Source organism: Salvelinus alpinus, chromosome 5, assembly GCF_045679555.1.
Source record: "Salvelinus alpinus chromosome 5, SLU_Salpinus.1, whole genome shotgun sequence".
NCBI lineage: Eukaryota > Metazoa > Chordata > Actinopteri > Salmoniformes > Salmonidae > Salvelinus > Salvelinus alpinus.
The window spans coordinates 67021533-67047407 of record NC_092090.1 but is presented as its reverse complement, the minus strand read 5'-3'; the positions used below and the strand labels follow the sequence as shown (position 1 = coordinate 67047407).

The window sequence follows — 25875 nt, the reverse complement described above, 5'->3', positions numbered from 1 at the left end:
TTGAAGTTGAATGGGCCTCTTCATTATTTCACCTTTTACATACCTTCTATCTATGCCATAAACACTTGGAGCCACACATCTCCACTGTCTGGAGATTTATGTCTGAGACTTAGTCAATTCACTTTGATATTTCTGTAACTGCTATGGGCCAATTTTCAAACACGAGCCAACTATTTCCTCTGAGTCTGTCAGAAACGCAACACATTATTACAATATCTAACCCACTGTGATAGCATAGGCTACTGGATTTATAGTCTTAATGCAAATGACTTCTTCAGAGTTTATTAGAATAACAACCCATAATATTGACATATTATAATGCCTATAGCTTACTGTGGTAACAGTTTACTGTTGTCACGCCCTGGCCTTAGTTATCTTTGTTTTCTTTCTTATTTTGGTTAGGTCAGGGTGTGACATGGGGGATTTATGTGTTTTCTCTAGTCTAGGGGTTTTGTATGTTTATGGGGTGTTTCTAGTCTATGTGTTTGTATGTCTATGGTTGCCTAGATTGGTTCTCAATTAGAGGCAGCTGTTTATCATTGTCTCTGATTGGGAACCATATTTAGGCAGCCATATTCTTTAGGGATTTCGTGGGTTATTGTCTATATGTAAGTTGCCTGTGTCTGCACTTGTTTATTATATAGCTTCACGTTCGTTTGTTGTTTTGCATAGTTTGTTTAAGTGTTCTTCGTTTCGTTAAATAAATAGAAGAATGTATTCTTATCACGCTGCGCCTTGGTCCTCCTCTCTTCATCCAAACGACGAACGTGACAACTGTACATATAATACACATGCATTCACACAGGACTATTAATCATACATTCCCATACCAAGAGACAAAGAAGAAACTTTTGTATAAATCTATTAGTATGAAATCTCTTGGGTATTTGAGATGATCAGATTCTTTACTATACTATACCTCCTAATCCCACCACCTAATCTGCCAATCATAATCCCATGTTTTGTATGTTTCCTCTTTCAGATCTGTTGTTTTCTTCCCCTCCATAATACAGTTGTAGGATCTTAATTTAATCACCCTGTTGCAGGGAATTTCCTGCACAGCAGGAAATGCTAACCTGTGGTGTATTCGAGGTTTAAAAATAATTCAAAAGTTTGTAATTTAAAAAATATCCGTCTTGATTGCCCCTAACTAAATATGTATCAACCCCTACAAAAATGTCCATTCATTATAATCCACGCAATAATTCACATTTCCTGTTGCTGCAGGATTATTTTCCTGCTTTGAGAAACTGGTCAAATTAAGACCCGACACCTGTACAATATAATCATACAATATTTTACTTTCTCGTCGTCACTAGACAGACAGATAGACATATATTTTATTCCTCACAAAAGTCCACTTCCTAAAACAAAACACAAAAATGGTCTAGAAATCTACTCTTCGTGTTCCTAATCAAACTCATATTCATATCTATATATATAGTGTGTTATATATGCCTAAATTACCATAACTCATCAAAAGGGCTATTCCTCTGTAACCTGACTTTTGGGACTATCAAGTAGCACAGTCCTAGGAATTGCACAGGGGGAATGGGCGGGGACCTGTTTGTGCCTTTGTGTCATCTTTGGTCCCCACTGTGATACGTAATGCAGAAGTATGGCACACGCTGCAGCGTAACGGGGTATAGGCACACTTTACCGGTATTCCACTGGAATATCTGCTCCTTAACGCAACGACCAACCGATGTCCCTCTCTATCTATCTACTGACTGTTTTTCATTTCTGCAGAAACTTCTTCATATCGAGAGTTGTGCAGTTCTCCGCCGGAGAGCGCCGAGGAGAGGTTTTATATGCTTTGGAAGTGGATCTTATTTGCGTATTGTTTCTTTCTTGGTTTCCTATTACAGACCCTGGCGATTGAGGGAGTGAGCGGAGCAGAGAGCGAGTTCCGCTATGTAAACTGACAGCATCATATGTCTTGAATTCCAGATGCTTCGCAAGAAATCTAAAGGAAAAAACGCTAACAAATACAAGTGACATTTGTTGGGATGTGGAATAATTTATAACTAACTGAATCGTCCAAAAACAAAGCCGAGATAACGGAAAGGAAAAGGATACGGAATCTGTCGTCAGTTTACGCGACTGCGGAGAGAACTGGCAGAGAGAGTAGGCCTATTGCATTATTATCATCACAACTGCTGAACAGAGAAGCTTACAGAAGAGAACGAATACTACGGTAAGTTTTTTTGCAATCATTGCAACATTATTCAAATCGTTTGAGCGTTATCCTGTCGGTTGGATACACCGTGAGACTGCCTACGGTTGAATATTTAAAGTAGCCAAATATAAGAGGGGAAAAAATGAGAAAAGCATTTGATCCGTTCGTTGGCTTAGTCAGCAGGGCTCCAACTGTTGCCACAAGCTTTAAAAGTGGGCGACACTGTTTTTACCGGGTTTTAATGTACACTGGACAGTATTTTTTACCTAACGTAATTGTATTCTTGCTGCAACTTTATCTCTACTAGTCCACTGTAAACAGCGCACTGCGGTTGGGAAGCAGTTGGAAGCGAATCAAATGTTTTCTTTTGTTAGCCTACAAAACCACATTTAAATCCTGATTCAGACCATGTTTATTCGATGCTGTTCGAAGTCATCTGGGTAGACAGTCTCCTTATTTTCTCGACATACATGTTCTATGTGTGTGTGCCACGTTTGTAGCGAGTGAAATCGAGTATGTATGCGATCTAAAATCGGGCACAGAGTAGCTTAACTGTTAAAGCCATTTGGATACATTGGATTGCGAAGCAGCCACTGTAATTAGATCAGGTTCGAAAGAAAATCACGCGTCTGATATGTCTACGTTGTTATCACACTATAGATCTTTTGGAGAGGACTATTTTACCGTTATTAAACATTATTACAATTATCCAGTTCGCAGTGGCTTAACGCATTAATTCGGCTTGTTTTTTTCTGTTGCTTTCTTTTTAACGGTAATGAAGTAAACGTTGGCTTCAGCTGACTGATTATAGTAATTGGCTAGAGCGTGTGAGCAGATGAACTGCTTTGCTGGGTGACTGACTGACTGGACAACAGGGTTTGCGCACGTTGGATTGTGTGGTGCTGACTTTATTCCTAAGGACTGGTCCACGATCAGTTTTTAAAGTCTCTGTGTGTGTGTGTATGCGCCACCACCACAACGAATAATAATGCCACGGTGAAATTACAATGCCAATGGTGTCGGTGGTGTGTTGACATTTCCAGGGTGTGTAGGGATATTTACCACACTTCTCCAGGGCCTGTGTGTGTCCATTTGGCAGGCAGGGGAAATGGCGGTGGAAGCATGCCCACTCAGCGCCCTCCCTCCCCCCAGATGTTAAAGCGTCTATTGAGAGTCCGATTTGGCTCCTGCCGGGTTGATCTCTTCATTGTTGCCACACAATGGGCCCCACATCCTGCTGCCTGCCCCTCCTCCTAGTCCCCAGAATCCCCACTGCTCCTCAGCCCCCTCGCAGGCAGCCTCATGGTTGGCCTATAAAGAGCTTTTAATACTGTGATGCCTGTCGTTCTTTAGGTTAAGTGGCGAAAGATGGATTTGTAACCACTTGGCTCTCTTTATCTCCATTATCCTCTGCTAGCGTGTGTGTGTGTGTGTGTGTGTGTGTGTGTGTGTGTGTGTGTGTGTGTGAAGCTGAAGCTAGCTGTCCTGGGGGCAGTGTGGTGGTTGCATCATGCCTGGGACATGGAGCGCCAACACATGTCCCGTGTCTGGCTGCTACAGTGCATTCAGTCATCCCTGTGCCTCTTGTGAAATGTAAACGCAGCAGATAGTGGAGTGAGTGACCACGCGTGGCAAACAGCCTTCCAAACATGTGAATTACATGGTTACATCAATCTCTTTTCTCTCTGCTGGTGATGCCGTAACGCCTGCATATATATTCACAACTGATTTCAACCTGTTTTGTTCGCAAGCATTAATCTGTTTGAATGCATGCGGTTGACTGCACAGCTCAGTGAGCAACAGTTTGATTTTACCCTTGTGTTGCTGCAGCAATCTGGGGATGAGATTAAAAAAGAGCCCCTCTTTTCACGATTCATTGCTCTCCTTTGGAATTTGGATCCTTCTCCATCTTCAAATGTTAATTCCTCTCCGATCCTTCTCTCTCCCAGCCTCCATTTCTCCTCAATTTGGCCCTGTCTCTCTCCTCCACCCTCCTTTCATCATCTCTCTATCCTCTCACTATTCTCCCACCCTCTCTCTATTCTCCCACCCTCTCTCTATTCTCCCACCCTCTCTCTATTCTCCCACCCTCTCTCTATTCTCCCACCCTCTCTCTATTCTCCCATCCTCTCTCTATTCTCCCATCCTCTCTCTATTCTCCCACCCTCTCTCTATTCTCCCACCCTCTCTCTATTCTCCCACCCTCTCTCTATTCTCCCACCCTCTCTCTATTCTCCCATCCTCTCTCTATTCTCCCACACTCTCTATATTCTCCCATCCTCTCTCTATTCTCCCACCCTCTCTCTGTTCTCTATCCTGGTGTGTAATGAGGGTGATAGTCTTGTATCAGTACTATAGCAGGCCTGTCGGTCGGCAGCAATGGAGAGTAAAGGAGTGCAGAGTCCGTGCCAGTGGCTGGGGTTGTGATGGTGTGATGCAGGCAGGCCAGCTGAGAGGGCTTCGGAACAGGAGCAGATGGGTCATCTGGCTTTGTGTATGTCTGTCTGTCTGTCTGTGTGTGTGTGCGTGTGCGTGTGTTAGGCCTGGAGGGAAACGGTGGGGGGTTGGGCTGGGGCTGGACACAGCATGATGTTTAGAGAAGCAGGGTGCAGGGGGGTATAGTGTTTTAAGGGCATCATGGGGAGGGTGAGGGGATCAGGGTTAGGGGTGGGGGTAGTTGGGGTTGTTATAGGCCTGTGTTTTGATGGTGCTCCCAAAGCCCTCAGTGTGCTGGAGAGAGGCTGCTGTGTGTGCAGCTGTGGGCCAGAGAGAGAAACACTCATCGACGCAGGACTGTGAAGTGTAGCTGCCTGCGTTCCCTCTGCAGCACACACACTGCAGCACACACACACACACACACGAACACACACTGTTACTTTTTAAAACACACCATTCTGTATGCAGTCGAAAACACACTCACACACACAGTTTTGTTTTGCTATCCTTGTGGGGACCAAATAATTGATTCCCATCCAAAATCCTATTTTCCCTAACCCTAAATCTAACCCAACCTTAACCTAACCATAACTCTAACCTTAACCCCAAACCTTTAACCCTAACCCTAAAACTATACCTAACCAAAACTCCTAACCTGAATTGTCCTTGTTTGACTTCTCCTTGTGAGGATGGTTAAACAAACTCACACACACACACACACATCGGAGCGGTCCTGTGAATAGATCACACTGGCCCCGGTTCTGGTTCTACAGTAACATTCTAGCTCGACATAAGATGAGACACTTCGGCCTGTCTTCTGGGTCAAAATCCCCAGAGGACGTGCACTGTAGTTTGAGATGTTGAGCTTCAGAGAAACCTCTCCTTCTCTCTCTGCACGGTTCATAACAAGTCCAGTGTTCCGGACCGAAGCGTTGCGTTATGTATGAGAGAGAGAGAGCGGAGCTGGAGAGAGCAATGACCTGCTTGTTTTTTACCAGCTGACCAGTATTGACCACTGATCTGCTATTTCACTGTCCTCCCTCAAGGCTCCCATGCCGATTTTCAAAACTCGCTCTGTTGGGGGGGGGGGGGGGGGTGATGGCATCTACTTGCATATGTTTCTGTCATTTTATGTGTGTGTTGCCTGGCATAATGACATTTGTTCAACGTAGATTCTGTGTTATTCCATCTCATAACAGCTTCTTAGAACAGCCTGAAATGGGGTCATTTTTTCTTCCATTTGTCTCATCTCAGCATTTGGTTGTGGGCTCCCCTGAAGCAGGTGGAAGCTGGATTGTATTAGAGACAGTTGGACAGTGATTTCCTTTGTGCCAAAGGCTTGCCAACAAGCTCGGGCTGTATAAGGCCTACGTACTGTATGAGCCCGTCCCAAATGACACCCAACACCCTATATAGTGCACTACTTTCTAACCAGGGACCTATGGGCCTTGGTCAAAAAGTAGCGCACTTGTATTAATAGAATAGGGCGCCATTTGGGACGGCGCCCACAACATGTTATTTACGGAAACGTCGCTCAGAGAGGAGAATGATGTGTGTTAGTTGGTTGGAAGTTGGAGCTCGTGTTGTTTTCGCTCTCCTTGAACAGATGTTTTCAGCAGCCTTGCTCTTTCTACTGTCCATTCTGTTTCCTTAGCACCAATGTCACTGTTATCCTTTGTGCTCTAGTTAATGAGCCAGGGCTGTTTGGGTCCATTGTGTCTGTAGTTGTCTGTTTGGTGTGTATTATGCAGTGTGTGCGTGCTTGTGTGTAATAAACATGGTGGTCCATGGGGTAGGAGTGTGTGTATTGTGTGTAGTAGCAGAATGAGAATAAAGCTTTTCCCGGTGTTGCCTAGCCTTCCCTGACTGTGGGCCTGTGGGCACTGCATTGTGTTTGCAGACTGTGGTCCATCCATGCAGATGAACAGCAGGAGACGAGCCTATTTCCCCCGGTTGAGCGTTGCAGTTTGTTTTTATTAGAGCCTTTTTTAGGCATTGTTCTGTTCCGATACAGCTCGCCTTCCCGTGTGACTGTGCCACCGAACCGTTAGCGGCAGGAAGTGCCCGGAGCGCAGGCCTGTTACACACACGCACGCACACTAAAACACACACACACACACGCACGCACACTAAAACACACACACACACACACACACACACACACACACACACACACACACACACACAAGCACACACACACACACACACACACACAAGCACATAAACTGTGGCTGGACAAAAATAACAATAAAAAGTAGCCCTGAAGCTGGTATGGAGCAGGAGCTTAGCCAGGAAGGAGTGAGGCTGAGCTGAGTTGATGGCCTTTTTCGACAGGAGAGAGCAGGAGCAGAAGAGGAGGAGGAGGCTGGGCAGAGGCACAGAGCCACGGCTTATCACTGGGTCTCGCCCTTTAGAGACCCAGCCAAGCTCCCGCCAAACCCCAGCTGAGCTCAGCCCCCGTGGTTGGACTGAGACAGCTTTTCTCCCAGGGTGTGGTGAGTTGGCGAGTGGGGTTAGCCTGGCCTAGCGCCTCCTGTTGGCAGCTCAATGCCAGTCCAGTCCAATGTCAATGCCTCCTTTCCCAGCTGCGTAAACTGCAGACAGAGCCAGAGCTAGGTCCAATAATGGGGCTGTTGTTAGGGGTGTTGGGGCGGCTTGTGGCTGTGGCGAGGGGGCCCCACAGGGGTGTGGTGTGTGGTGTGTGCATGTGAGGGGTGTCTGTGTTTCCCCCCTTGTCCTCCCAGCCTGCAGTAGTCAGACCTCTGACCCTGAGCTTGCTGCACTTTGCAGACCCCCTGCTGATCTCTTCCAGCCCGCTGCACCCTATCTGACTCACTGAGATGGAGGGAGGGAGGGGCGAAGGTGGTGAAATATAGAAAAAGGAAAGAGAGAGATATGGTGAGAAGGAGGGAAAGCAAGAGAGATAGGGATAGAGAGAGGAAGAGAAGTAGGGAGGGGGAAGATGGACTCAGAGACCCCGAAGAGGGTGAGGCGGCAACACAAGGAAGTAGGAAGAGAGAATGGGAGAGAGAAATTACGAAGAGGAGTTTGAGGATTTGAGAGAGATAGAAAAGAGAGGAGAGGGTGACCCAGACCTGGAGAAGAGAGGAGAGGGTGACCCAGACCTGGAGAAGAGAGGAGAGGGTGATGCAGACCTAGAGAGGAGAGGGTGACCCAGACCTGGAGAAGAGAGGAGAGGGTGACCCAGACCTGGAGAAGAGAGGAGAGGGTGACCCAGACCTGGAGAAGAGAGGAGAGGGTGACCCAGACCTAGAGAGGAGAGGGTGAGCCAGACCTGGAGAAGAGAGGAGAGGGTGAGCCAGACCTGGAGAAGAGAGGAGAGGGTGACCCAGACCTGGAGAAGAGAGGGTGACCCAGGCCTGGAGAAGAGAGGAGAGGGTGACCCAGACCTGGAGAAGAGAGGGTGACCCAGATCTGGAGAAGAGAGGAGAGGGTGACACAGACCTAGAGAGGAGAGGGTGAGATAAGGCTGGACCAGCAGTCAACAATTATACCATCAATCTCAGACCTAGCTCTCTCCTTCTGCTTTCCTCTCTTGTTTCTCTCTCTCTCCCACAATCCCCTAGCTGTGTGCCCTGTGTATTTGTAATAGATGGTCTCCACGTGCTGCTTTCTTTTTCTCTCGCTCTCTCTTCCCCCCCTCACCTCTCTCTTCCCCCCTCTCTCCCTCACCTCTCTCTTCCCCCGCCACTCCCCCCCCTCTCTCCCTCACCTCTCTCTTCCCCCCCTCACCTCTCTCTTCCCCCGCCACCCCCCCCCTCTCTCCCTCATCTCTCTCTTCCCCCCCCCCCCTCTCCCTCATCTCTCTCTTCCCCCCCTCTCTCCCTCACCTCTCTCTTCCCCCCTCTCTCCCTCACCTCTCTCTTCCCCCGCCACCCCCCCCCCCCCTCTCTCCCTCACCTCTCTCTCTAACACACTGACTCGTGGCATATGGAACAGTTTATCAAGGAGCTGATTTTTTTCGCCTATTAAGCAACGTTTATTTTTCCCGAAAAAGGGGAGAGCAAACTGTGTTTTAATCTGATATTTAACCAGTGTTGAGCCCAGCCCCATAGTGGCAGGAGACATAGCCCAGTGGTAGCTGGGAGGAGCGAGTTATTTTGTGCACGCCCTCTCCTGCTAAGCTCTTAAACTCGCTGCTTCTACGCATCAAAAAATCTATAAAGCGTCTCTTTAAAAGCGGCCTGAGAAATAATGGAATGAGACGCGCTGGAGAGAGGCAGAGATGCAGATGGATACCTCCAATCGGTTACCTTTCAACCTCTGTTTTACTACCGCTTTTTATCTTTCCCTCTCTTTCCTCCTCCGCCTCTCCTCCTTCCTCCTCTACCGCTCCTCCTTCCTTCTCTACTTCTCCCTCTGTAACGGCAGCCTTCCTCCTCTTCACGAGAAGAGGAGGTGTAGCAGGGATCGGACCAACACGCAGCGTAGCCAGTGCTCAACATGTTTAATAGACGAAACCGTGAACACTTACAAAAATACAAAATAACAAACGTGGCAAAACGAAACAGTCCTATCTGGTGCAGAGAAACACAAAGACAGGAAACAACCACCCACAAATCCCAACACAAAACAGGCTACCTTAATATGGTTCCCAATCAGAGACAATGACAAACACCTGCCTCTGATTGAGAAACACATCAGGCCAATAGACAATCCCCACATAGAAACACAAAACATAGAATGCCCACCCAGCTCACGTCCTGACCAACACTACAACAAGGAAAACACACAAGAACTATGGTCAGAACGTGACAGTACCCCCCCCCCCCAAGGTGCGGACTCCGACCGCACAACCTAAACCTATAGGGGAGGGTCTGGGTGGGCATCTCTCCAAGGTGGCGGCTCTGGTGCTGGACGAGGACCCCACTCCACCATTGTCTTTGTCCACCTCCCTAGCGTCCTTTGAGTGGCGACCCTCGCCGCCGACCTTGGCCTAGGAACCCTAACAACGGGCCCCACTAGACTGAGGAAACTCCTCCGGACTGAGGGACAGCTCCGGACCGAGAGGCAGCTCATGACTGAGGGGTAGCTCATGACAGAGAGGTAGCTTATGACAGAGAGGTAGCTCAGGACAGAGGGGCAGCTCCGGACTGAAGGGCAGCTCCGGACTGAAGGGCAGCTCCGGACTGAATGGCAGCTCCGGACTGAATGGCAGCTCCGGACTGAATGGCAGCTCTGGACTGGAGGGCAGCTCATGACTGGAAGGCAGCTCATGACTGGAGGGCAGCTCATGACTGGAGGGCAGCTCATGACTGGCGGGCAGCTCATGACTGGCGGGCAGCTCATGACTGGAGGGCAGCTCATGACTGGAGGGTAGCTCATGACTGGAGGGCAGCTCATGACTGGCGGGCAGCTCATGACTGGCGGGCGGCTTTGGCAGCTCCTGACTGGCGGGCGGCTTTGGCAGCTCCTGACTGGCGGGCGGCTCTGGCAGCTCCTGACTGGTGGGCGGCTCTGGCGGCTCCTGACTGGCGGGCGGCTCCTGACTGGCGGACGGCTCTGGTGGCTCCTGACTGACGGATGGCTCTAGTGGCTCAGGACAGACGGGCGGCTCAGATGGTGCTGGACAGACGGGCGGCTCAGATGGCGCTGGGCAGACGGACAGCTCAGATGGCGCTGGGCAGACGGACAGCTCAGATGGCGCTGGGCAGACAGGCAGCTCAGATGGCGCTGGGCAGACGGGCAGCTCAGACGGCGCTGGGCAGACGGGCAGCGCAGGCGGCGCTGGGCAGACGGCCGACTCTGACCTGCTGAGGCGCACAGTAGGCCTGGTGCGTGGTGCCGGAACTGGTGGTACCGGACTGTAGCCACGCACCTCAAGGCTAGTGCGGGGAGAAACAACAGTGCGTACAGGGCTCTGGATACGCACAGTAGGCCTGGTGCGTGGTGCCGGAACTGGTGGTACCGGGCTGGGAACAGGGCGTACTGGACTCTGGAGACGCACAGGAAGCCTGGTGCGTGGTGTTGGCACTGGTGGTACTGGGCTGGTCCGAGGAGGTGGCACCGGATAGACCGGACCGTGAAGGCGTACTGGAGCTCTTGAGCACCGAGCCTGCCCAACCTTACCTGGTTGAATGCTCCCCGTAGCCAAGCCAGTGCGGGGAGGTGGAATAACCCGCACTGGGCTGTGCTGGTGAACCGGGGACACCATGCGTAAGGCTGGTGCCATGTACACCGGCCCGAGGAGACGCACTGGAGACCAGATGCGTTGAGCTGGCTTCATGGCACCTGGCTCGATGCCCACTCTAGCCCGGCCGATACGTGGAGCTGGGATGTACCGCACCGGGCTATACACACGTACAGGAGACACCGTGCGCTCTTCCGCATAACACGGTGTCTGCCCGTACTCTCGCTCTCCACGGTAAGCACGGGTAGTTGGCGCAGGTTTTCTACCTGACTTCGCCACACTACCCTTTATCCCCCCCCCAATACATTTTTGGGGTTTCTTCTCGGGCTTCCTACCGCGCCGTCGTGCTAACCTCATTCGCCGGTATCCCTCCTCGCATTGCTCCATCGAATCCCAGGCGGGCTCCGGCACTCTCCCCGGGTCGACCGACCACCTGTCTATTTCCTCCCAAGTGGTATAACCCAGATCCTGCTCACGCTGCCGAGCTAGCTCCTCAAAACGGCGCCTCTCCACTTACTATGGTCAGAACGTGACACCCTCTCTATTTCCTCCTCTACCTCTCCCTCCCTCCTCGTCTTCCCCCTCCTTTCCTCCCTCTGTCTCTCTCTGGCTGATAAGGGAGCCAACCTGTAAAGTAAATTAATTCCATTTTTTCCCCCTCTTAAAATGCACAGTGTTCCGGCCTCCCCTGTGCTGAGGCCTATCGACTGATGTACCGTGAATTGTGTGCCAGGATTAAATTCCTTAAATTTGTCTTTCGCTCCCTGTGGGAGAGGGACACCTTTTAAAATAAATGTTGCAGTGTGTGTGTGTGGCAGTTGCCCACACAGCGGGGCACCACGGGTGCGGCCTGTGTGTGTGAGATGCTGTGCAGACGTTTACTTTGTTCTGCTGTGTGTGTGTGGGGGGGGGCTGGTTGACTGCTGCTCCTTCCGGGTTTAACACTACTATTGTCTGACACACAAAGTAGCAAGTCATCAGGCAGAGAGAGAGAGCTGCGTACAGCCATGCCGTATGACCGTGCCGTATGACCGTGCCGTATGACCGCGCCGTATGACCGCGCCGTATGACCGCGCCGTATGACCGTGCCGCACATAGTGTCTGTTGCCCATCACTCTCTGGCTTGGTGCTCCGTCAGCTGATGGGGAACCGCTGCATGTCATCAGAAACCAGTCCGCTCCTATGGTGTTGCGTACTGAGTGTGTGACTCTCTGTGGTTCTTCTACGTTGAGATTTCTTTGTGTGTATGTGACACGCGGGAGCAACCAATGTCTTAGACCATCAGACCAAGAGGAAATTCCCTTTTGGGCTGTGGGCAGACACTGATTTGGAAGTTCGCAGCCGGGGCTACCTCACCACGTGACCATGCCCGACTCATGTCCGCTACGTGTGTGTGCGTGTGCGTGCATGTGTGTGTTTGTGCGTATCGTGACTGCAGCGGGGAGTCCACAGTGCCTTACTAACAGGTTTATGAGTCTGTGTCTGTGTGCTTTTTTCAGGAGGCGAATTAAGATGCAGAGTCACTGACTGACTGAGTCATGGCGACAGCAGCAGGGCGGGAGGGTGCCGACCGACCGTACACTCACACACCCCTATCTATCTAACTCTCGTTACATCGTCGCCTTCGCTAATGCTCTCGCCTTCTCTAATTCTTTCTCCCTAATTCTCTATTTTTCTCTCTCCTATCTCGCTCTCTGTGAGTCGCGTACACACACACACACACACACAGACACACACACACACTTACACCACATTTGCATGCTGTCCTCTAGGTCACCTGACCCATGCACAGTGAGACCATGATCAGAGGAGAGGGTTCGTGGTGATGGTGAGATTCAGTGTATTGGTCCAGCCAGTAACAGCAGCTGTATATAGTAGCAGCAGTAACAGCAGCTGTATATAGTAGCAGCAGTAACAGCAGCTGTATATAGTAGCAGCAGTAACAGCAGCTGTATATAGTAGCAGCAGTAACAGCAGCTGTATATAGTAGCAGCAGTAACAGCAGCAGTAGCAGATGCAGTAATTGGAAGTGGTCTATTGATTTATTGGCAAGCAGGAGAATGTGGCGTTAGGGCTCTCTCTCATCGCTCATTCAATCAATGGACCGCACAGGTGGACAGCACTTAGCCTCCTACAGGACGCTGGCTCTAAACTCTCTCTCAATCTCCCCCCGCTCTCTCTCTCTCTCTCTCTCCTTCCATCTACCTCTTCATCTCTGTCGCTATCTCATTCTCCCCACCATTGCCACTACAGGTACATTACTAGTGCCTATGGGTTTTGTGTCTGAACTCCTGGCGCTGCCTATAACTGACTGCAGGCCGGATTAGGACTTTTTTTTCTCCATTGTCTGTCTGTTTATTCGATTTCTTTATATCGCTGTCTGTTTCATTTCCCCCCTGTTTGCCTCTAGTAAGCCACCCTACAGTTTTTGTTTTTCCGTTGCGGCAATAACAAAATGTCCTCCGTTTTTTTTTCACTTAAAGGGCCAGCCAATGTTTTCTTTCTTCTCGTTTGATCCATGCCACAAAGTCCTTCTCCTCCTGTCTCCTATATCCTAGGCTGCAGACTTTTGAAAGAGGAGATCATTGTCCTACCATTATTGAGGGTATTACATGGCATCTTTCGATCTATTCGCAACTTAAACACCATTTAATAGCTGCCGTTATACCTTAACATAATTTCATAATGGTGCATTATCAGAGAGAGAGAGAGAGAGAGAGAGAGAGAGAGAGAGAGAGAGAGAGAGAGAGAGAGAGAGAGAGAGAGAGAGAGAGAGAGAGAGAGAGAGAGAGAGAGAGAGAGAGAGAGAGAGAGAGAGAGAGAGAGAGAGAGAGAGAGAGAGAGAGAGAGAGAGAGAGAGAGAGAGAGAGAGAGAGAGAGAGAGAGAGAGAGAGAGAGAGAGAGAGAGAGAGAGAGAGAGAGAGAGAGAGAGAGAGAGAGAGAGAGAGAGAGAGAGAGAGAGAGAGAGAGAGAGAGAGAGAGAGAGAGAGAGAGAGAGAGAGAGATCCATTTTCAGAAATGTTGATGCATTCACTTTAATTGAAAACACATTGTATCCAAAGGGTGAAAGTGCATACAATTTATTTTCGGTCATTTAAGCAACTTTTGGAATAATTGTATTATTATTTTAAAAAATTGTTAGGATAAATCAAGGGAATCTTTTTTTTGTTTGATTATATAAACTTTAGGGAAGGATTTAAGTAATAATAAGGACACTGTCGCAATTAATTTGCCGGTCAAGGATGGATTGATTCTTATTGTGGAAGTGCTGTTTTCAGCCTCATTATTTTTGCAGCTAGTAGTTTATTATTGTTCCCTGTCGCTGGATCTTGGCTCTCTACTTTTCATGAGCTTGTTCAGAAAGTTTCCTCTTTTGGCCAACAGGAACAGATATCACAGGCTTCAAACAGTCAAAGGGATCCATAACCAAAAGCTCCATAACACTCAAAAGCTCAAATCGTAACGCTAGTTAGCCAGCGTGTGAACAGCTGAGGGAGACAGATGCCTATCGCTGTATCTGCCTGAGCCAGGGGGTAGCCTAAATTAATAAGATAAGGTTCTGATTACGTTCATAAGTGTGGAGAAAAAATATTTAGAAAAATCTAACTTACGACTGAAGAGACAAATATAATGGAAATTATTCGCTAAATGACTCCCTTTTGGGCCAGCTGCAAAAACCTTCTGGAACGTTCCAGCCACCTGGACTACGCATAATAGCGCATCTTGGAAAACAACAAGTGTGTTGGATATCTCGTTTAAAAAATGTTTTAAAGCACGCCTAAAGTAAATGTTTCAAAAGGGAATAACAGTCATGCACATTGAAAGAAACCTATGAGCATTCATTTCAGACGAAAAATTGGAAATTAACTCTTGAGAATAGTGGTGCCATTTGGGACGCGGCTATTGAGAGAGTTTGTGAGAGCCACTCACGATGTAGGTGCACTTGGGCTGGAAGGCGTAGGTTCCACAGGTGTAGAGGTGGGTGTGGTTGTAGCTCTGCAGGAAGCGGATGTAGTTGCAGCACTCCGTCCAGGGGAGAAGAGGAGAATGAAGCCAGCCGAAGACAAGGGAATAGGGTGCCATTCGGGACACGACCCTGGACTATTAGGTTTGATCCGTGATATAAATCAAGGCCTCAAAGTGCACAGTGTTACTGATTTTTCTCGTTCCCCTGATTAATGAATTAATTTAATGACTCTAATTGAATTGATTGATTCGTTTCATTGATTGGCCAGAGAACCCGCTCTGTTGCCCCAGGTCTGAATCAATCCCTGATTAGAAGGGCATGGATGAAAAACATCATCGCTGCCGACCTCTAGGCCCTTATTGTAAATTGCACCAGACAGTTTTGAGGCCCCTGTTTAGATGGACGTTTGTCCCAAATGGCACCCTATAAAAGGAATGTGGTGCCATATGGACATGTTAGATGGTGGCTGCCTGTTTCTATTGACTGGGGGCCCATAAGAGAGAGAGTGAGACAGAGAGCGCCAGAGGCCTGGTTGTTAGGCTTTATCATGCTGTGTTCTAGGCTGTTTGTCAGACTCTTAACTGTTCATCATCAGGCAGGAGATGTGACCTAGACGTGCATGGAGGAGAACAACACACACACTATACACACACACACACACACACCACTACCTGTTCGCCTCCTCCCTGCAGCGAGGCTAGAAGGGAACCATCCTTCTCCTCTCCTGTCAGAAGGAACAAATCTGTCCGTGTGTCTGCAGCCCCCGCCTTGTCTGTCCTCATGCTCTACCACCATACCCCCCACCGCTCCGCACCGTTACCCTCTGACAGATCACCTCCACACAGCTCCCGGCTGGGCTGGCTGCTCGCTCTGCAGCACTCTCTGCCTGTGTTTGTGTGTGTGTGTGTGTGTGTGTGTGTGCGTGCGTGTGCGTGCGTGCGTGTGTGTGTGTGTGTGTGTGTGTGTGTGTGTGTGTGTGTGTGTGTGTGTGTGTGTGTGTGTGTGTGTGTGTGTGTGTGTGTGTGTGTGTGTGTGTGTGTGTGTGTGTGTGTTTGCCCGCAGCCCTGTACTCAACCAGGCCTCCCATTGCGTCAGAGAAGGCCTCGCCATCTCTCAAGGAGCTCAAGGAGCAGCCGGAGAGGGGAGGAGGAGGGAGGGAGGGAGAGTTGGGATGTTTGTTGTTATTGGGGATATTAATAAAGATGACCTCATCCAGGGCCCTTTGAGTGTGTGCAGCCCTCCATCTCCCGTCCCTTCTCCTCTCCTCCGTTCTCTCGCTCCTTTCATTTCCCTGTGTGCCTTTCTCCTTTGTTCCCCTCTTGCTTTTTTTTCTCTCAAGTGTGCCCTCCTCTCAGCCTCTCCCTGCCTGGCAAACTCTCTCAGCTTCTGTCATATTCTATCCCCTTTTTAGTCATATATGTGTACTCGAGGAGGTGTGAGATTGTGTGTGCGTGCATACGTGCATACACGCGTGCGCAGCAATGCCTAGATGATGGCTCTGTGTGTGTTGTCATCCCCTCACTACTTCCCCCATCAATGCGATAAAGTGATAGTACAGCTGAGGAGAGCCGAGACCGAGACATAGGTAAGACTGGCCCTGTAGTCGTGTGAGCAGTATTCAGTCATTAGCCTGCTGTGCTGCTGCAGGCTGTTATCCCCAACTCTCTATAGTATTCTCTGTCACTTTACCAGCTGTCCAGGGGGACGCACTGGGAGGCAGAAAACACATGACATCAACACAACACCCTGCCCTGCCCCGGAGTCCCCCCTGCTGAGGTGTGCATACACACACAAGCACACACACACACACACACACACACACACACACACACACACACACACACACACACACACACACACACACACACACAATATGCCTGTTTGTTAGATCCAATGTCTCACAAAACAATTCAAGTCTATGTGCAGTGTGCGCTAGAGCTGACTGTAGTCTTTGTCTCCTCTGTATTTGGTCATTTTGGACTGACGCAGGAGAGAGGAGAGAGGGGAGAGGGACTCAAAGGAAACAGGATCTCCCTGTATCTCTGTCTCTCTGTGTGAGGCAGGAAGGAACACGAGCTATCTCTGACCTTCGAGGAGTCCTGATTACTGCGCCCTAGACACAGCAGCACGGCTGTGTCCCTGGTCAAAAGTAGTGCGCTATTAAGGAACACGGTTCCTTTTGGACCGCAGGTATCCTCTCCAGTACAAAACCTCTACTCAGACACCTGTTTCCTGTGGATAAAGTCTGGAGGGAGACGTGTTGTGTTGCGTTTCTCATTCATTGTTCATAGCCTTGTAGCGTGTACCATCCTAAACCTCCATCGTCTGTATTTCACTGTTCTCTCCCTTATTATTTAGTCATGTATCCTTTTTGTTGTTGTTGATCTCAGCAGGTTATTCCTCTACATATAAAAGGGTGAGGAGAGGGGCTGCGGAGGGAGATGGAGAGCGAGAGCAATAGAAAGCCAGGGACACAGAAATGGAGAGGGCAAGGAGAGCTTAGAGGTAGTGAGAGGGAGGCAGAACGACGGAACGAGAGATGGGGGAAACAAATAGGGACGGAGAGAGTCATAAAGAGATGCAAGGGAGGGACTGATAGACGGAGAGTGAGAGAGAAAGGCAGAGGGATGGAGAGAGTGTATGACCTGAGTTGACTGGGTCCAGTGTAGTGTTCAGTAACTAAACCAGGAGAAAGGAGCTGTTTATCAGTGGGCGTCTCTCCACCAGGGATTTGTTAAGCTCGACTTTTTTTTTTAATGCGGGAAATATTCAGATAAATCTCCCACAGCCTTGGGCTTGTTGTGAGTAGACTAGCTCCCAAGCCAAGGCATTAGCATGAGATCCTCCCACTTATGTCAACATTCTCTCTCACACACACATGTCTCTGATACACACACACACACACTCACGCACACTTGAGTGCATATACTTAGAAACATAGATATCACATATGCAGCGATTAACCCATTCACACATAGGCACTGCCCCAGATGTGCATGAGGTATGGTTTACTTACATACACATTGATTCTCTCTTTCCCGTTCTCAAATCCATCACACACACACCCCCCCACCCACACACACACATACACACACACACACACACACTCTCTCAGACCTGCTCAGTGCCGAGTGTGTGTGTGCGTGCGTTGATATGTGTGGGAGTGTCTGTCCTAGACTGGCCCATTTGCTACTTGCTGAGCCCGTGCCAACACTGACACCAGGTGCTGGTTATTTCATGCCTATGTCTTCTGAGCACGTTGGCATAGTTAGAGGAGTAATGAGCAGCGCCGCTAGCGAGCCGCGTCACCCCGCGCACCTCGCTTCACTAGCCAAGCTAATATCAATTCATGAAACGCTGTCGCTAACTACGCCGCCAGTGCAGCCGACTTCCCAAATGAATGGATGCTAGTTGCAATGAAAGGAGCCACTTGTCCGCAAACTGCACATTCGTAGAAGAAGCCGTGTAATCACTAAGGCTCTTTCCCCTTGATCTTTTATCTGAGCCAGAGCAGCCAGAGGGTCAGCGATGGTCATTTCTGGGGCAGAGAGGCAGAGGCTGCGTCGCAAATGGCACCCTATTCCCCGAGGGCCCTGGTTAAAAGTAGTGCACTAGATAGGGAATAGGGTGCCATTTGAGACGCAGTCCCAGAGTGCTAATCTTAGCACATAAATCACGACCCTGTGAATAATCGAGGCACTCGGAGAGGTGAGAGGTCAGAGCTGAAGGATACTTTAGTACAAAGGAGGTACACATCGTTGTCTTCCGGGCTCGTTTAACAGCTCCATCTCTCCTTTTCTGGGCCCATTTATAGTCTAGCGGTTTTGACCTTGTCCAGATGGGCCCAGTTCGGCCCCCTTCGGTTGTCACTGACCCTTTTAGGAGGAGATGAGGAGAACGCTGAACGACTGGCTGGAAGACATCTTGGATGGTTTATTGCCACATGTCGCTTTCAATACAGGCCCTCACACTCACAACCACAGCACTGATTACAGCTCTCATTACTGTTACATTACACCCACACATATTGAGACAGACACACACACACACACACACACACACACACACACACACACACACACACACACACACACACACACACACACACACACACACACACACACACACACACACGTCCATAGTGCTTGCATCTGATTTGCATCTGATTTCTTCATACTCCGGACTCTTTCTCCAGTGATAAAAGAAACACAGCCGTTCTGCATTATACGCTTGTCTACGTTCATTTGGGGATGTGACGGATGTCATTATTTCACTATTCACCCAGCCTGTCTGTATGGCCTCGGCAGGTGAGGGAGGGTGTCAAATTGGTGCAAATTGATTCGCGGCCCGGTCCCTCACATTGGGCTTGATAGAAAAATGCCTTTATCACAGTGCCATAGGCAATTTCCTATAAAACTACAGGCATTGTGTGTGTGTGTGTGTGTGTGTGTGTGTGTGTGTGTGTGTGTGTGTGTGTGTGTGTGTGTGTGTGTGTGTGTGTGTGTGTGTGTGTGTGTGTGTGTGTGTGTGTGTGTGTGTGTGTGTGTGTGTGTGTGTGTGCTCATGCATGCGTGTCTGTGTGTATTACACATAGCTAATTCTTGCGAGTCTGGCTCAGTTTCATGTTGCTGCTCAGTCAGCCTGTCAGAATAAGCAGGGCAACAGCTGGAGGCAGAGAGAGTAGGGTTTTGTGTGCAGGTGTTTTATAAATTCTCCTCTTAAACTACCCCCTCCCTCACTCTCTCGTACTTAATCCTCCTGAAACCCCTCTCTCGCTCTCGCCTACTTAAATCGAAAGAGGTGTGTGCGTGTGTGCGTGTGTGCGTGCGTGCGTGCGTGCGTGCGTGCGTGCGTGCGTGTGCGTGTGTGTGGGCACGTTTTACTACACTTGTGAGTACCAAAAGTTCTCACAATAATAGTAAATCAACAAAAATCTGAGTTTGCCAGTCCTCACTTGCACAATGCTATTTTAGGCTTAGGGGTTAGGGTTAGGGTTAGGGGTTAGTGGTTAGGTTTAGGCTTAGGAGTAAGGGTTAGGATTAGGTTTAGGGTTAAGATTAAGATTAGGGTTAACGTTAAGGGTAAGGGTTAGATTTCGTGTTAGAGGTTAGGGAAAATAGGATTTTGAATGGTCCTCACAAGTATAGTAAGACATAGCTGTGTGTGTGTGTGTGTGTGTGTGTGTGTGTGTGTGTGTGTGTGTGTGTGCGTGTGTGCGTGTGTGCGTGTGTGCGTGTGTGTGTAATTATGCAGTGTGCAGTGCAGCATAGTTGGAGTTGGCTCTCCTTACTGCTAAACAGAGAGGTAATGGAATGGTTTGGATGACCTGCTTATTTAGGAAAATCCACTAGCTTTAGCCAATGCACTGTGTGTGTGTGTGTGTGTGTTTGTGTGTGTGTGTGTGTGTGTGTGTGTGTGTGTGTGTGTGTGTGTGTGTGTGTGTGCCTCCCCCTATCTGGGTTTTGTAAATGCTCCAGTAGGTAGGACAGTCAGTAGCTCTACACCTTCTCACCGTGAGAAAACGTCTATTTGTTCACGTACGCAGCAGAGATTCTCCAAGCAGATCGTAAAGCCATTGCACTGGTTTGAGTTAGCAGCAGCGCCCCAGGCTCGAAAGGGTTAACCGCTTTAGCAGAAACACCATGCGTACGGTTCCCAGAAGGAGAACAGCACAGATTCAGTCATTGAATTGAGTTTACAGGTCATTGGATTAAAGTAACTCGATCAGCAACGGCCTACTTTTCCCATAACGTCTATTCGTGGGTGTATTTTTCGTGCGTTTGCCTGTTTTTGTGATGTAGAATCGAGATTGATATTTTTCCAGTGGCTCCCTGGGCTCCCATTAGCCCTTGTTCTGCAGTTATTGAGGATTGCCGTGTCAAGGGTTTAGTACTCTTTTTGTAGCACACTTCACTGTAATCGCAGACGGACTGTGCAATATTGAACCGTCACCCAGCCGTATAGAGTTCTCAATATGATTATGAAGCCATTGATGTTGACATGTGAATCCTGCCTGTAGCACTAGGCTCAGTGGCGGTTGGGAGCGACATGACATGCGGTGTGAGTCTGAGCTAAGCTCTTGAAGCCGGAGCCACGAGAGAGCATCTCAAATGAATTCGGACCTAGCAGCTCTCCGCTTTCATCCGGAATCCCTTTGTGTGTGTGTGTGGTGTCTACGGGGGGTAGAAAGGTGGGTGAGCGTGTCTGTGCGCCTACGTGTGAGCGATTCTTACCATGTGGAAATGTTGAGCGCTTCGAGTGTGTTTGGTGCGTGTGTGTGTGTGTGTGCCTATGCATATGTGCATGTGTACGTGTGTGTGCACGCGTGAGTGTGTTTGTGTCTGCTGCTCTCTGCTCTGGCTCCTCTGAGAGGGACATTAACCTGATTGAAAGCAGAACCCCCCCCACCCACCCCACCCCTCTGCCAGCCCAAAGTGACCTTCAGTGAGCAGGGCTGGCTCTAACTGACACTCCCACAGGAAGTCTTAAAGCACAGAGAAGAAGAAAAATAGTGAGCCTGCGTCTTTTACAGCCATGGCCACTGCTGGTCTGCTGCCTTCTCTACAGAAACGGACCTTTACAGACACACGTCCGAGATGGAGAATCAGATGGAGAGGGAGAATCAGATGGAGAGGGAGAATCAGATGGAGAATCAGATGGAGAGGTAGAATCAGATGGAGAGGGAGAATCAGATGGAGAATCAGATGGAGAGGTAGAATCAGATGGAGAGGGAGAATCAGATGGAGAGGGAGAATCAGATGGAGAGGGAGAATCAGATGGAGAGGGAGAATCAGATGGAGAGGGAGAATCAGATGGAGAGGGAGAATCAGATGGAGAGGGAGAATCAGATGGAGAGGGAGAATCAGATGGAGAGGGAGAATCAGATGGAGAGGGAGAATCCGAGATGGAGAGGGAGAATGAAAGGAGGAGAACAGAATGGTGAGCAGACAGAACGAGAGAAACAGAGAGGCAGACAAAAAAGAGGAAAACAGAGATGGAAGCAGACAGAGAGGGAGAATCAGAGAGGAAGATTCAGAGAGGAAGTATCAGAGAGGAAGATTAGAGAGGGAGAATCAGAGAGGAAGCTTCAGAGAGGGAGAATCAGAGAGGAAGATTCAGAGAGGAAGATTCAGAGAGGGAGAATCAGAGAGGAAGATTCAGAGAGGGAGAATCAGAGAGGGAGAATCAGAGCGGGAGAATCAGAGCGGGAGAATCAGAGCGGGAGAATCAGAGCGGGAGATTCAGAGGGGGAGATTCAGAGGGGGAGATTCAGAGAGGGAGAATCAGAGAGGGAGAATCAGAGAGGGAGAATCAGAGCGGGAGAATCAGAGAGGGAGAATCAGAGAGGGAGAATCAGAGAGGGAGATTCAGAGAGGGAGAATCAGAGAGGGAGAATCAGAGCGGGAGAATCAGAGCGGGAGAATCAGGGAGGAAGATTCAGAGGGAGAATCAGAGAGGGAGAATCAGAGAGGGAGAGGGAGATTCAGAGAGGGAGCATCAGAGTGGGAGAGGGAGAATCAGAGAGGAAGAGGGAGAATCAGAGAGGAAGAATCAGAGAGGAAGAGGGAGAATCAGAGAGGAAGAGGGAGAATCAGAGAGGGAGAATCAGAGAGGAAGAGGGAGAATCAGAGAGGGAGAATCAGAGAGGAAGAGGGAGATTTAGAGAGGGAGAATCAGAGAGGGAGAATCAGAGAGGAAGAGGGAGAATCAGAGAGGAAGAGGGAGAATCAGAGAGGGAGAATCAGAGAGGGAGCAGGGGAAGAAAGATAAGAAGAACAGAAGCAGGGAGCGGGCATGGAAAATAAGAGAAATTAAAAGAAAGAAAGGGGAGAGGAGAAGGGAAATAAAATAGAGTGGGAGAGGGGGGTTGTCAAAATTGGACATGGAAATTACATTTTAGGAACTGCTGGAAAGAAATGATCTTTCAACAAGATAGCCTTCAGTAGGGAGAGGGGGGGGAAGAAAGAAATTGAGAGCGAGAGGGAGAGCCTGGGGAGAACATTCGTGTGTTTGATGAGAGACCGCTGTGTGGAGCTACGTGTTTGGAGTTCGGGTCTGAGTGTGAGACAGTGTGGATGGAAGCCCACTCAATTACTTCCTTGTGCAGCGTCTCATTGTCGCTTTGAAAGAACACACAAGTGCTCGGATAGATTCTACAGCCCAGGCTTTTGCAAATTGCTGGGGATAAGAGTGTCAGGCAAACAAGCCAAGTCATTTGTATCCAGCACCACCTACGGAATACAGAGACACCAAAGAAGAAGTGGCAGCGCTCATACTCATACACAACATAAGCTGGGGGAAAATAGCCTTGGGCAACGTCTCTCTCTTTTATTCTCTTTCTCTCTCTCTCTCTCTCAGTTGGGGGATATTGGTTGCTGATCATAAATAGCTATCCGCTGACAGGAGGCCTTTCGCATGCCGAGAGGGCCGGGGGAGGGAAGGAAGAGGGGGAGATGACAGGAGAGAGGTAAAGCACAGAGATAAGGAGGAGACGCATAGGGGTAGGAGGAGAGGAGCAGGAAAGAGGAGGGGTGTATGGATGCATAGGGGTTTTGAGAGAGAGAGAGAGGGGAATACATTAGGGAGAGAGGCAGCAGCCTTTGATGACTGACAGATAGGAACACACACACACACACACAAACACACACACACACACTCTCAGCCCATCATCCTGGTAATAAGAGTAACCCGGAACTGTATTCCTCCCTACTCCATGGTGGGTCTGAGCCAGCAGCAGATACCCTTATCGATCACTCTTATCTTCCCGTAAGGCCGCCTCACCTCCCCCTGTCTCCTCATCACCCCTCCTCCCCCTCTCAGCTCATTGATCGGGGGAACGTGTTAGACAGAGCAGGCCAGGCTCACTTAATGTAAAGCAAAGTAATGGGAGAGTGAAACAGAGCACTGATGCAACCTCACAGCCCAGAGCACCATTTCCCCTTAATAGATCCAATAAGGAGCTACAATAGAAGGATAGCATCACTCAGTCTCCACACTCTCTACCTTCTCTGTTCTCTTTATTTCATGTTTTCATTTTTCACTCTCTCCTTTTCCATTATCACTCCCTCTCTCTTGTATAATTTTCTCTTCTCTCACACTCTCTCCTCATCCTCCTCTTACCCTTACATCCTTGCCCTCCTCTTCTCTCTCTCTCTCTCTCTCTATATATATATATATATATCTTAGTGTAAAAAAAAAAAAAGAATGAAAGAGCTGAAGTCCAGCTAGGCTTAACCTTTTTCCCTGAGACCCCAGGGCCCTGGCTGTGAAAGAGAGGGCTCTGCTCAGGGCTCAGTACAAGCTGCCCTGGGCCTAGCAGTCAGGAGGAGGGAAGGATACGAAGAGAGGGAAGGATACGAAGAGAGGGAAGGATATGAAGAGAGGGGAGGATATGAAGAGAGGGAAGGATATGAAGGGAGGGAAGGATATGAAGGCAGGGAAGGATATGAAGGGAGGGAAGGATATGAAGGCAGGGAAGGATATGAAGGGAGGGAAGGATATGAAGAGAGGGAAGGATATGAAGGGAGGGAATGATATGAAGGGAGGGAATGATATGAAGGGAGGGAAGGATACGAAGGGAGGGAAGGATACGAAGGGAGGGAAGGATACGAAGAGAGGGAAGGATATGAAGAAAGGGAAGGATACGAAGGGAGGGAAGGATACGAAGGGAGGGAAGGATATGAAGAGAGGGAAGGATATGAAGGGAGGGAAGGATATGAAGGGAGGGAAGGATATGAAGAAAGGGAAGGATACGAAGGGAGGGAAGGATACGAAGGGAGGGAAGGATACGAAGGGAGGGAAGGATACGAAGAAAGGGAAGGATACGAAGGGAGGGAAGGATACGAAGGGAGGGAAGGATACGAAGGGAGGGAAGGATATGAAGGGAGGGAAGGATATGAAGGGAGGGAAGGATATGAAGGGAGGGAAGGATACGAAGGGAGGGAAGGATACGAAGGGAGGGAAGGATATGAAGGGAGGGAAGGATATGAAGGGAGGGAAGGAGGGAGGATGAGTAGGGGACTAAAGGACAATTAGCCCCATAGAAGCTAGGTAGGCAGTCTGTCTCCTATTGAGCCAAAGAACAGAGCAGAGCACATCAACAGTTTTATCTAGTCTCCACTCCCTCCACTCTCTCCATTAAATTACGCAATGTTCAAATGCCTCCTGGCGTGGATACAGTCATTTATATTAGGTAGGACATGTGTATTCTGTTTTGGTGCGGCCCTGAAATGCAAAATGGGAAAACAACTTTTAATGAACTGAAAAGACTGGGTGGAAAGAATTGTGTAGCTTTGATTGTAATTTGGTTTAAAGATGTTTTTATGTCTCTGCTATAAAAAAAAAATGGACTCGTTTTCTCCGCGTCCTACGAGTCAGATGTGGGTGTGTACATATACTGTATTGGTTTGTCTCACAATGAGGGGCTGGTGATTGTGAGGGTTGCTAACACGTGAGAGATTCAGACAGTATTGTGTGCGTGTGTATGTGTAGCTTAGTCTCACACGTGGCTGTACTGGCTGGTGTTAATGATGCCTGCAGCAAAGACGATCGAGCGGCAAAATCACACATGAACACACACACACACACACACACACACAGAGCGCATCAACGACAGGTCAGGGAGCTATCCCAGCAGCCCCTGGGCTAAGGCACGGGGCAGGGCAGGGTGCAAAGTGAACATTGAGCCTCCGCAGGTTTCTCCACGCTCGTGCGTGCTCATCACCAACAACATGTGTCAGGAAAGGGCTGAGAGCACAAGGTCAGAGAGAAAGGGGGAGAGAGAGAGAGAGAGAGAGAGATGAGGAGAGAGAGTTAAACCTGTACTGTACATATACCCCAGAGGCAGCCAGCATACAGATGTAGGATCTTAATTGGATCATTCTTTCTGAGAATTTTCCTGCACGGCAGGAAATGCAAACTTATAGTGTATTTGAGTTTTCTAAAGTTGGTAATTTCCCACTTTCAGACTTGATTTGCCCCATCGTAAAACGTATCAACCTCTACAAAATGTATTATATGTAAATGTATTATAATCCACATAATAATTCACATTTGCTGTTGCTGCAGGATTATTTTTGTGCTGCAGCAGCCTGGATTAAATGAAGATCCTACATCTGTAGGTGGAGAGAAACAGAGACTGAC

General features: G+C 48.9%; 1 protein-coding gene across 1 annotated transcript in view; it reads left to right on the top strand.

Moving 5' to 3' along the window:
- The first annotated feature begins 1640 nt into the window (after positions 1-1640).
- Positions 1641-25875, top strand: part of LOC139576565 (semaphorin-4C-like) — a 47271-nt gene continuing 23036 nt past the window's right edge. Inside the window, exon 1 of the mRNA XM_071402795.1 lies at positions 1641-2197. The gene's annotated coding sequence lies outside the window, so the exon portion shown is untranslated. The remainder of the gene's footprint in view (positions 2198-25875) is intronic.